Raw genomic sequence first — 13,195 nt, 5'->3', positions numbered from 1 at the left:
AGTGGTAATAGTGCGTCAGGGTCAGCTGGAACTTGCCAGAGCGCCCTGTGTGCTGGCCCTGCCCAGAGGAGCCCTCGGGGTGCTCGGGGCCGTAACGGGGCGGGACGGGAACAGAACCAGTTGTCCCGCGATACCTGTTCTCCCGTTTCTCCGTAATTGAGATGACCGCCTGGATTTAAGGCATTTTCCAGGTCTCAAAATTTCACGCGGCACGTGACCACGTTCTGGTTGTGAACAGCAATGGCGCGTGCAGCTTCTAGAAAGTGTTTCTAAGAAAGGAGCTGTGCCCGCTCCCTCCCTCCCTCCTGCGCTCCTGCAAACGCAGACCAGGCGGCAGGCCAGGGGCCGCCCGACATGGTGGCCAGCGGTGTGGCAGCAGCCGTCTTGGCCCAGGGACGGGTCTGAGTTGCATGGGTCAAGCGAGGCAGCAGGACCGAGGCGGGCAGCGAGGCCCCGTGCCGGGGAGAATTATACTGGCTGAGTGACTGTCACTTGCAGGTCACCTGAATTCTAACCAGGAGCGCTGACTCCGATGGCAGCAGCGTGTAAGATTTCGCGGAGGACCCGATGCTTGAGTGACAGTCGCCCCAGCAAAGTGCCACTCCAGCTCAGTGCTCACGGTGCCGCATCCTGCTGCTGGTGGTCAGACCCCACTGGGACAGGGGTCCCTGTTCCTCGGCTATTAGCTCATTGTATGTTAGTTTCCTGAGGGCGGGGCCTGTGCTTTACACTCCCCCACCCCCACCACACCTGTGCCTCTCCCAGGATATGAATGTTTGAAGGACTTGAATGAGTGAAGAATATGAGCTTTGGGGGGGCGGTCACTGTAATCTCAGCGTGACGTCGAATGTTCTGGCTCTGGGCAGCCCTCCCGTAATCCTGGAAGGAACATTGAAATGAACGGTCCATTGTGTTCTCCTTACGTTTTACTGCAGAACGACCCACCCCCCAATACTCAGTGACAAAAGCCATTAACAGCATCCCGGTCCTCATAATTCCACAGCCCGGGCTTCGCTTAGCTGGAAGCTGCTTCTTGTGCTGTCCCCTGGAGCAGAAGTGTCCAAGATGCTGTCTTCACTCGTGGCGAGGCCGAGTCAGCGTGGAGGGGCCCGGGCGAGGGGTGAAAACCATCACGCGTGCTTCAGTGGCGCCCCGAGTGGCGCTCTGCCACACGCGGTCCATCTTGGTTCCGCTGCCGAAATGCAGAGGCATCGCCAGCGCAAGGACATGAGGCCGACGCCAGAGCGTAGAGTATTTTGGAGCAGACCGAGGACTGAAACTTTATCCCGGAGAGTGGAACAGAGCCACGTGGGTTTTGGGCAAAGGAGTGACAGCATCAGAATGGAAGGGGGTGGCATTAGGACAGGAGACCCAGGAGGATTCTGGTCTGTCTAAGTGAGAGGAGTTTTGAGCCGGAGCCGGTACATTGGAGAAAGGGAGGTGGTGGGTCAAAGGGAAACGGAAGAGAACGGTTGCCAAGGAGACGGGTCGGGTCTCCGTGGCACCTGGATTGCGGGAGTAGGGATGGAAGCAGTCACCCTGGCGACCAGGATTCAGGTCTTCTAGGCCTCACCGCTTCCTCCTCCCTGGAAAACATTCGCGGTTCCTGTAAAGCCACCTGTGCTTAAGCATCCGCGGCCTGCGGGTTGTTGCGTGAGCTTCTGCCTGCAGAGCTGCTCCTCACTCTCCAAGGAGACCAGTAACTCAGCGTGGCCGAATCCCGGAGAGCTTCCAGACGCCAGGGCGAAGAGCTTGAACGTGGCCCTGAGGGACAGGGTCCAGTTAAGAGTTGGGAAGATCCTTCCAGGGTCATACAAGGCCAGGAGACCAGGGAGGTGGCTGAGAGGTCCTGCGGGGCAAGGCCAGGGAAAGAGGATGTTGGGATCGAGGAGGTGGACTTGATGCCATTTCCCCTTTTCAGACCCATAAGAGGTTACACAAGGAGCGGCCGGAAGGAAGGCCCCGTCCCTCTCCTGTGTTCAGGATGTGTCTTGTGAGCTCTTCCAAACAGACTAGACCAGAAGTCCACAGATCTCGCAGAAGGAAAATATCTCTGACTCTGGTGGCTTGAGGTCCTGTGGCCCAGCCAACGAGGGAAGCCAGCCCCACGAGCTAGACGAGGAAAAGCAGGGCATGGCTGGCCGGGAGCATTGTGGGAAATACGGGCCCTGATCCTCAGCCACGATGCAAGATGTAGAAATCCTTGTTAGGCTTTATAATGAGTTATTGGGGCCAATCCTGACCTGACTTGAGCTGCTCTAGTGACAAAACTTGGCTTAGACTACTATTCAGAGTTTTATCGTCCTAGATGGAGTATAAGTCACAGCAGAAATAATCACGCATTAGAAGTATAGAGAATATTTTGAATTAGTAATTTAAAAACTGTCTATAGAGAATGTCCTGTGTTCTCACAAAATTCTACCAAAACATTTAAAAAAGCAATACCAATTGTTTACAAACTCTTCCAGGAAGTCGAAGCGGAGGAGCACTTTCCAGCTCCTTCGGAGGCCAGCGTGACCTTGATACCGAAACCATTGAATGAAGGACATCAACAGACCATTATCTTATGGACATAGACGCAAAAATCCTCAACAAAATACTAGCCATCCAAAGCCAGCAACGCAAAAATAATTGTACACCACGACCAAGTAGAATTTATTCTAAGCCTTGAAGGTTAGTTTAACATCAGAAAAATCATTGTAATACACCATACCCATAGAATAAAAATAAAACACGCATGATTAGCTCAACCGATGTAGAAAAAGCATTTGACGAAATCCAACACCCTTTTGCAAAATGAACAAAAAAGAACACTCAAAAAACGAGGACTAGAAGGCAACTTCTTTAACCTGATAAAAGGCATCTACGAAAAACCCGCAAGTACTTAATGTTTTATGAAAGACTGAGTACTTTCCACGTAAGATGAGGATCAAGACAAAAACGTTCCTTCACTCTTGCCACCTCTACCCAACATTGTACCAGAAGTTCTACCCAGACTGGTTGGCAAGAAAAAGAAAAGGCATGTAAAGGAAGAAACGAGACTATTTGCAGACGACATGATCTTGTGTACAACAAGTCCACTAAAACAGTTTTTGAGTTAATAATTTCAGCAAGGTTACAGGATACGAGATCCATGTACAAAAAATAATTTGCATTATTGCAGATAATAAGCGTTCGATGAGGATGTGGAGACACTGGAACCCTCATATGCTGCCGGTGGGAATGTGGAGTGTGTACCCACTTTGGAGAACATTCTGGCAGTCCCACGAGTTAGCATTCTGCCCAGCGATTCCACTCCCAGGTATGTACCCAAGAGAATTGAAAGCAAATGGCCACGCGAGAACTTGTACAAATATTTGTAACAACATTATTTATAATAGCCAAAGTGTGGAAACCACCCAAATGTCCATCAGCTGATGAATAGACAACATATAGTGTATCCACGGAGTGGGTGTGACTCAGACGTAGAGACGAGCAAAGTGTCTGTCCATGCTATGCTACAGCAGAGGTGAAGGCCACATGTTGTAGGATCCCATTTGTACGAAGTGGCCAGAACAGACAATATATCGACAAAGTAGACTGGTGTCTGGGCAAGGGGGTGGCGATGGTAAGTGACCTGTTCATGGGTCTGGGGTTTCTTTTGTGGAGGATGAAACGTTCTGGAATGGGTGGAGATATTTGCACAATTTTGTAAATATACTAAAAGCCACTGAATTGTACACTCACATTTATGACATGTGAATTATATCTCAGTGAAAAACAACCACCCCCAAGGCCCGTCCCACCTCCAAAACAGGCGACAGGCCCCATTCGGCCCATGCACGATAGTTTGCCAACCCGTGATCCAGCTAAGTAGATGTGTAAATATAAAACAGAATTTTCTTCTCTCCGCAAAATGATATATACTATTCGTTTCAAGTGCTGTTTAGAAGAGGATTTTCTTTCTTTCGATTTTTGTTTGCTTTCGATTTCTAGCTTCATTGAATTATATAGTTAGAGAATATATTTGACATTTTAAAATGTTTATACCTGCTGAGACTTACGGGTCCAGTATCTGATCAAATTTTGTAAATCTACGTGTCGTTGAATAGAATGCGTGGTCTGCAGACGCCGGGAGCAACGTTCTACATTCGGTCCAATGATCGAGTTTATTATTCGTTTGTAGGCAGACCTGCTATTAGCCTCAAAATTGATCCTGCTTTTTACAAACTAATACTAAGGAAATTGTGCCCAACTGACGCTTTAACCGTAGCATTGCCTGCTTTCTCTCTCTGTAAACTGTCACTTTATATATTTTGAAGTCATGTTTACGGAGGTGTAAAACGAAGACTTTATACCTTGGCGAATTCAGTCTTTTATCATTGTGAAATACATAACCTTCTTCGGATAGAACAGTAGGCTTTTTCCTTCAAGTCTTTCTTCTCTGCTATCAGGATAGATGCACCAGTTCCCTTCCGATTAGTATGTTTTCCCCATTTTATTTCTTTCAAACTGTCTTCATCCTTAGGGTTTAGATATATCGATTGTAAATGGCATGTTTTAAAAAATCCAGTCTGACGATTTTCGTTTGTGACCGATACTTAGCGCATGATGTTTAGTGCTCAGTAACACGCCCGGGCTTGGGTCTGCCGTTTTCTGCTTTCTCCTTCCCTCCTTCTGCGTTTCTTTTGCTCACCACCTCCTTGGGGATCGACTTAGACGTTTATCCATCCATTTCTCCCTTCTTCCTAGTCTGGAAGCCACAGACAGTTTTTATTCTTTAAATGGTTCCACAGAGAAGCATTTCTCAACCTCGGCACTAACTGAGAGTTTCAGGTGCCTAATTCCTCGGAGGGGCTGCGCTGTAGGAAGTTCGTCAGCATCCCTGGTCTCTACTCACTAGATAGCGGTGACCCCTCCCCACCTCCTCCATGCCCAGAAATGTCCCCAGACATCGTATATTCACACCGCTAGGCGATATCCCTCCCAGCTGAGAACCACTGCCCTAGATACCAGCGTATCAAAGTCTAGCATTAATCAGAAACTTTACCTTCCCCATGCCTGACATAAGAACCTTAGACCCCTGATCCGCGAAGCGCAGTCACTGGAGTGACAGCCGCAGTGTCCCCTGGGGGCCAATTAGAAATGCAGAATGTCTGGCCCCAACCCAGACCCGTTGGATTTTATATTTATACTTCTTTTGTCTTTTATGCTGAAGAATGTTAGTTTTTAGCGGTATTGACAAAATTTTTGTTTTATCTATGTTTTAAGGTAAGTATATAATTTTGTAATATTTATTCTAATGGGGGATACTTGGAAACCACATGTTAAAAATAATTACATAAAATATATAGTATAGCATATAAATAGAATAGACATTATATAATCACATATTCTATGCATTAGGGAGACAAAGCATTCGGAATACTTCCAAAATCAATAAGAGTCTCACTAATAATCAGTGGACGGAGAGCAGCTTAACATTGTCATTATGGCTTGTCTTCTTTCGAGCAAATTTCTGCCTTCTGTGACCCGAGGTCAGTCGTGTGTCCCTTTCACCCACCTGAGAGGCTCTTGCAGCCTGGGGAGACCCGGCAGGGGCCGCGGCCTCGGGGTGCCACCCTTCGAGTTCTCCAGTTCTCCTTCCCCACTAGTGGGTAACCCAGTTCCTATGAGCTGGCAGTTGGGAGCGTCAGATAAAGAGACGACTCTGCTTTGTTATTAAGCTCGTTGTTAAGAGTGGTCACGGTCAGGTGCGCCACAGGCCTCGTTTGCTCCCCAAGCCTGGCCTTTTCTGAAGGAGCTGGTTTACTGCCCCAGGCCCTCGATCCTGGAGCGAGGCCAGCCTGAGCAGACGGCTAGCCCGGCTGAGCCCTATTGGCCCGTTTCTCTTCCCCTGCAGCCTCGGTTCCGTCTAGTGCAGAAACTGGACTGCACAGCAGGAGGGGAGCCGGGGGTGGGCGAGCAAAGCATCATCTGTACCTGCAGCCGCTCCCCAGCGCGGGCATCACCGCCTCAGCTCCGCTTCAGATCCTCAGGTGTTAGATGCTCATAGGAGCACCGGCCCCTGGTGCTGCAAAGGTTGGGGATCCCATTTCTTTCTTTATTCATCCAGTGATTGACACTTAGGTTGTGCCCATGTCTCGGCTCTCGTGAATGATGCTGAAATGAATGTGGCGGTGGACGTCTCTCACGAAACAGTGATTTTGTTTCTGAAGGAAGCAATTGTTTAAAAAGTACTTCATTTCACCGTGACTGGTCGTGGTAACCCTAGAGGTCCAACCTCTGGGGAGTCCTGGCTTGTCGTTTCATGGTAGAGGAAGACACAGACTATGGGCATATTGGACGCCTCTGGCAGTGCTTGCTCAGCTTTCCTGAGAAATCCAGAAGGCAAGAGGCCACCAGAAACAGACCCTGACGCCAGAGGACTGGGAAGTAACTTAGCCCCAGGATTTATAAGGACAGAGGACGTGTGACTCTTTCGCATGAGTCAGAAGTGGGACTGTATTGGGAAGAGCTCTTGTGGGCTGGTCTTCTATTCTGTCCAAGGTCCCCACCTGCAGAGTGCAACTAGCAGTGGCTCGTCTGTCTTAAAATCTCTGTCCCTCATTGGCTTGAAATTTCTCTGACCCATTGTCCACCTGTCACCTGCTCAGGGCCACTCCCCAGCTTACACCCCTTTGGGCAGGTGCAGGCACAGGGAGGTCTTGGCGAAGTGACTAGAGAAGGTAGAAGAAGTTAGGGACTTTTGTCCCTCTCCTGCTTTGCCTCAGGTGACATCTGAATTAGGGCTGTGTCTTTGCTCAGATGATGGCCCTGGATGCTGGGCTATCCAGGAATGTCACCTCCTCCCCACTGTCCCTCTAGTAAATGAGGACATGTCAAATTTCTATTACAAAAGACTCTGCCATATTTTGTTTTGGAAAGATTCACTTTGGAAAGATTTTATTCTCAATTTGCTGTGAACCGAACGCTGCTCTAAGAGAGTCTTTAAATTATTAAACTGCAGTGGAATGTGGAGGATGAAACGCTTATTCGAGACAACATTTAAAAAATGTCAAAGCTTTTAAAAAATATCGACACATAGATAGGCTTTTGAAAAATGTACCTTAATCAATGCACTTTAAAGATGTGAGAAAATTAAGTGGGGTGGCTGACGACAATCTGGGGCACCATGATTCATAAAACCCCTGCACACACTCACACACACGCACACGCACACATACACACAGTCACACAAACGCGTGCAGACAGCAAAGAAAAATCTCATCTACGAATTCGGTGATTATCTGCTTTATTACTGAACATCTAGCGTGACTTCCATATGTGCCGCCAACTATGCGTTTTGGGCATCACTGTCAAAGACCTTTGTCCATTTCCGTCGCACATTGCTATTCCAGTCCTCCATTCCTGCTCTTTTGCAAAGAAAGCTGTGATGTAAACGCCTTCGGGCTCCGAGTCTCTTGGGGGCAGAGGCTCCTCTCAGGTGTAGACAGACGGCCGTACCTCAACGGCCCTGTTATTCCACGTGGCCCATGGAAGGGGTGCAAGGACCTGGAGACTTAGGGCAGTCTGGGGGAATAGTTGAGGGCAGGTCCCTCACACAACCCTGGGGCCACCAGGTGATTTCCACCTGTGCTTGGACACATACCAGGCCGTGATATGGCCATGCCCATTACAGGACAAACTCCACCCCTCGGGGTTTAACTCTGAAGATGAAATTAGTTTGCCTCCCATATCATTGGGGAAATCTAAAGCTGCCAAGGTCTGGGCGACTCCTTCGAGAGGACGACTAAAGAGCTGATTATTATTAGCCTAAGATTATAATGTTCCTTTTATTCTCATATGACATTTGTTTTTATTATTGTTATTTTTTAACTCTGCTTGGTGTCATAATCCCTAGTGACCATATCGAAATGCCCCTGAGCCTTGTCATCCTGGAAAACAGCAATGTTTAAGGAGTTCCCCCAAGGCTTTGTGTCTGAGGAAGCAGAACTACCTTTTCTTTCTTTTTTTTTCTTTCTTAAAATTTCTTATTTGTTTATTTTATTGAGGTATAATTGATCTACAATACTATATTAGTTTCAGGCGTGCCATATAACAATTCGATATTTCCGTCTATGGCAAACTGATCATGACGATAAGTCTCCTTAAGACCTGTCGCCACACAGTTAACAGAATTTCTTTCCTTAGGACGAAAACCTTTAAGATCTGTTGTCTTAGCAACTTTCAAATATGCAACTTTCAAATTATTATAATTAACTATAGTTGCCATGCTGTACACTACATCCCCGTGACTCATGTGGGTTTTTCTTTTTTTTTAAATAAGAGTTTATTTAAGCCCAACTGATGACCTGCTGGGGAGCAAGATCTCATTTGCTCCTGATTTGTCTATTTTATAACTGGACGTTTGTACCTTTTAACTCTTCACCAGTTTCACCCTCCCCCACACCCTATTCCCTCTGGCAGCTACCAGTCCGCTCTCTCTGTGTCTATGAGTTTGCGTTTGGATATTTTTGTTTTTGTTTTCATTTTTTGGGTTGTTTGTTTGTTTGTTTGTTTGTTTAGATTCCTCATATAAATGAGATCCTGTGGTATTTGTCTTTCTCTCTCTGACTTACTTCACTTACCATAATGCCCTCAGGGTTCATGCATGTTATTGCAAAGCACAGGATTTGCTTCTTTTTAATGGCTCAATAGTATCCCATTGCAGAACCGCTCTTATAAGACTCAGGTTGGACTGGGGGATAGCCCCGCTTACCTGGAACAAAGCCAGGCCCAAACCCTACAAATTCCCATTTTTTTTGTCCTATAAATCATTAGCTGAACTATTCATCCTCACAGATCAATGGGAATAAAATGCTTGTCACGTAGCTGAACAGAAACTGTCCACCTGGCGCTAGCCGAGCCAAATACTAAACACAGAGGATTACCGTGGAGAAGGATCGACTGTTTTATTACGAACGGTTCCACCCCAGAGAGTGGGAAGCTAATGCTCAAAAGCGTGAGTCTTCTGTGATGTACAGACGGGGGATTTTACAGAGCAAAACTCAGAGTCCTCGTGAACAAAGGTTTGGAAGGTCATGGGTCTTGCCAACCCGTCAGGAGTGAGGCAAGGGCAGTAAATCCTTCTCGGGGGTCTTGAGATTGACTGCGGTGTCCTTCACTCTGATTCCATGAGGTCATCCTCTGTAGGCCTCAAGAGCTGAAACCTGAGACCATGACGTTATCTTCACCTTAACAGAAACCCATACTTGAGGCTCTCAGTCAAAGGTATGGCCATTGTTTCTGGCTGCCTCAGGGGGTTGATGACTAGTGAGGGAAAGGGCCCAGCCTTAGGTCGCTGGGAAGAACCTGGATAGTGCTGGTGCGCATATCATGTCAAAATCACACGGGAGCCTGGGTTTCCTTTGGTCCCTTGCTTTGTGGACTGAAAAACATCTTAACGATGCACGTTACTAGGTCATCTTGATGTACAGGGGGAGAAGCTATACACCTTGTGACTCTTACTCATTACCGTGCCATTATTATTTCTGCTGTCATGGTTATTTATTTTTCCCACAGCCTAATAGGTCCTAGGCTAAGCAATTATTATTATTATTATTTGTGCCTACAGCACCTGGTCTTCCTAGGTGGTCTCCCATCCAAGTACTAACCAAGCCCGACCCTGCTTAGCTTCCGAGATCAGATATCAGGCTTGTTGAGGGTGACATGGCCGTAGAGCATGGACCGTGGCTCCACTGGGTCGCAAACCCAGGACCTTCTATGTGTAAAGCAGACGTGCTCACCACTACGCTATGGAACCACATCCTAAGGACTTTCTATAAAGGTTAACAGGGTGCCAGGTGACTTCCTTCTTGTAGTTGTTAGTCCAAACCAGCATACAATCCGTTTGTTTTTTTTTTTTAAATCGAAGCTATTTTCTGATGAGTCTTAACTCTTCCACTTCAGTCACATGACTTAATCAAACTTTCGTTAATCTCTCCTTCTTAGGTCCCTGAACTGAGGCACATCCTAGAGCAGTGTAACTAGGAGAAACTTCTCCTAAAACCAGGCAACTTCTGAGAAAAACGTTTCTCTGTCAACTGTAGGTCTCGCTACTTGCTCATTCATTCCCCCACCCTGCTCTTTCTAGACCCCCTCCCTGTAAAAGTCAAGCCCTTTTCTGTCTGATCTGTGAGATCCTCACAGATCTCGTGCTCAGAGCATTCTCTCTAGGGTAATAATCTTTTGTCTAGAATCTTTTCCAAAGACTAGCTTGCCTTTGTTTTATCTGATAGTGGGAAACATTACGTATTCTGACAGGAAGCAGAGTTTGCCACCCCAAAATATGCCTTTTGGCTTATTGGTTTTAAGCTAGGTATTAAGGAACAAAAGATTCAGAGAGAACTTCAAACCCTCCCCCTTTTACCTGCCTAAAGGAATTTAGATCAAGAGCCTGAGAAGGGAGATAGCATCAGAAATATCTGTAGTTTAATATAAACTAGTGTGGTAGAAGGGAACTTGGCAAGGCCCATTTGTTCAGAGTCCTCTGTCCCATTCTTAAAGGTGATCCAGCCAACATTTATTTCCCAAACGTTTAGGTTCCCAACTCCGTGTGAATCGCTTTCCTGCACTTCGAGGTCCCCAAACCACACACTCCCCTTTCTTTTTAGTTCTAGAATGGCTTATAAACCTCAACCGCCCAATGCCTCTTTGAGTCACCTAGCTCATGGCCCCCATGAGAATTAACATCTCTAATAAACCTGTTAATTTTCTCCTGTTAATCTGTCTCTTCTCAATGTGATTATTAGCCCAGCCAGAACTTAGAAGGTGGGAAGGAAATTATTTTTTTAAGACCCCACAGTTCCATGCGTGCTTAAAATGTATATAGTCTCTGTTTTCGTGATAGAGTTGAATTCATTAGTCAGACATGTTTTTGTTTTGCAAATTTTTGAAGTCTTTAATAATTTTGAAGTCTTTAATAATTTGCATCTGTTTATAATGATATTACAAGGAGACGTGTCAAGAAAACTTCTCGTGATTGAGGAAATGTCTTTTTTCTTGTGAATATGTTCATTTCACTCCCTTGTAAATTTTACAAGAAACAAAACTCCCCATAAACAAAATGCGTCATGACTGTCACCTGTAATTGGCTTCTCCACAACTACTCTGAGTTTGATGAAAACTTCTACCAGCCACTTGTTTACTTGCTTGTGAACATGGGAGTTCATCCTGAAATCTCTTTCATGACAACATGGCAGGTTGGCAGTATTATATTATACTGTATAATCTACATAATCTACCGTCTAAAGATCCCCAAATCTATCCCCAACACTTTTATTTATTTATTTATTTATTTTTGAAGAAAATGTGCAGAAAGCAAAAGCATAGAATGATTCCACAGTAGGATTGGATTAGCTTTCGGTTACATCAAGGTGACTGGTAGAGAATTAAATCTGAGGACGCATATTATGAATGTAACCAAGTTAAGAAATCTATCAGAGTGATTCCTTACTTTCACTTCCTGAAAGAATCTTTTGCAGCTGTCAAAAGCTACATTTACAATAAGGATGAAAAAATCTATTGATAACAAAATATCACAGTGTAAGTACTAGAAAAAAAACTGTTACAAATGTAATGAATTTGGAAGGACTTTAGACAGGAGGAACCTCCACTATTCATCAGCAATTCGTAACAGGGAAGATCTTAAAATTATAACAAATGGGGCAATGTAGTTAATGAAGACTCAAACATTGTTCAACATCAGTAAATAAACCCCAACGAGAAATCTAAAAAGTATAATGTATATTGTTGATGTGAGAACTTCCAAACCTGTAGAGTTTTTGTAAACATTTACGCGCTAAGAAGAGGAGACACTTGGAAGCATGATCTCAGTAGGTTGAGCTGAACGCTTTCCAGAACAACTGCAGTTTCTTTTAATGCATTTTGAGATTAAGGAGGGAGTAAGAGGAAGGTGACAGGGTGAAAGGAAGCAACACAAAGATAGGATTACAGGAGAGTTGAGATGATAGACTCTCTTGAGCAGTCTCTAAGGGAGTGTTTCAAAGGTTGAGTTAACCTAGATGCACAGAAACAATGATCAGAGCTTAGTTAAGGCAGAGATAAGCCTTTGAGTAAAAGAGCTGGATGCCTGGGGCATGACTACGCACCCCGTCCTGCCCAGGTAGGAATTTATGATCAGGTCACTCTGTGTTTACTTTTCATAGGACGCCTTTTTCATCAACAGCGTTTATATCATGCATACGTGTCAGAACACCAGTAAAGAAACAACAGCTAAAATGTGACTATTTATGTGGAAAGTGCTCTTTGTAGTTACTCCTGGATACACGTAAAGCGACTTTGAAATCAGATTTAGAAATGTTTGCCGAATGAATTGTGAAGCACAAGTTTATGTGAAAGGCTTTTGAGTTTATTATTCGCCTCGATTGTGGAAAAAAAGTATAAAGAACAGAGCAATTTAAATCGATTTCTTCATAGTTTTTCTTGAACGAATGTCTCGTTACCTACGGTAGATTTTTGACTTTCATATTCAAGTGTGCGTCCGAGGCAGGAGTTACACTAGGAGCCTTCCCCATAGCAGACAAGATGAAAAATAGCCTGACTTAACTCTCGACCTGACACAACAGCGAGGCAACGACAGTTAAATTCCCCAACACAGGCAGGGGTAGAAGGACAGCTAGTGTGACCTAGAATTTTCCTCTACTTCATTATCATGATCATTATCATGAATTCGCATTGCGATTCCGCCCGCCCTACGGGCAAGCGGAGGACATTATGGTTTATCCATGCTCAGGGAGAAGGGGTTATGTAAGAAACCGATCTGTCGGTGACAAGGGGCGGACTGGGGGCCCTGCAGGCCGAAAGAGCCCGAAACAGGAGGCTCCGGGAGGGTGATCGGTCTCGTCAGCCTACTCTCCCGTCTGAGCGTGTACTTTCCTTTCGACAAAGCGAGCTTGCTTACAATTGCTGGGTGTCTGCCTTCAATTCCTTGTCGACTCCGCAATCCGGTCACACAACCCCTGCACAAACTACTGCAGTTCTTGCTTAATGAAATTCTCATCGTAGGAGCCGGTCTTGGACCCACTTCAGACACGTGTCTCCTCCATCCCTTGGCAGAAACTGTTTTGACTAAAACCGGTTTCACCTGCTAAAGCGTACACAGCTCAGTTTTCAACACACTGACCCGCAGAACTCTGTGCTTTTACCTGAAACG

At 45.7% G+C, this 13,195-nt stretch overlaps 1 pseudogene; it reads right to left on the bottom strand.

Annotated features, from left to right (window-relative positions):
- Positions 1-9,586: 9,586 nt before the first annotated feature.
- Positions 9,587-9,702, bottom strand: LOC120584046 (uncharacterized; annotated as a pseudogene).
- Positions 9,703-13,195: the final 3,493 nt, after the last annotated feature.

This window comes from Pteropus medius, unplaced genomic scaffold, assembly GCF_902729225.1.
Source record: "Pteropus medius unplaced genomic scaffold, Ma_sr-lr_union100, whole genome shotgun sequence".
In the NCBI taxonomy this organism is placed as follows: Eukaryota; Metazoa; Chordata; class Mammalia; order Chiroptera; family Pteropodidae; genus Pteropus; species Pteropus medius.
The sequence above is the reverse complement of the archived record's forward strand: the minus strand, read 5'-3'. Positions and strand labels throughout refer to the sequence as shown.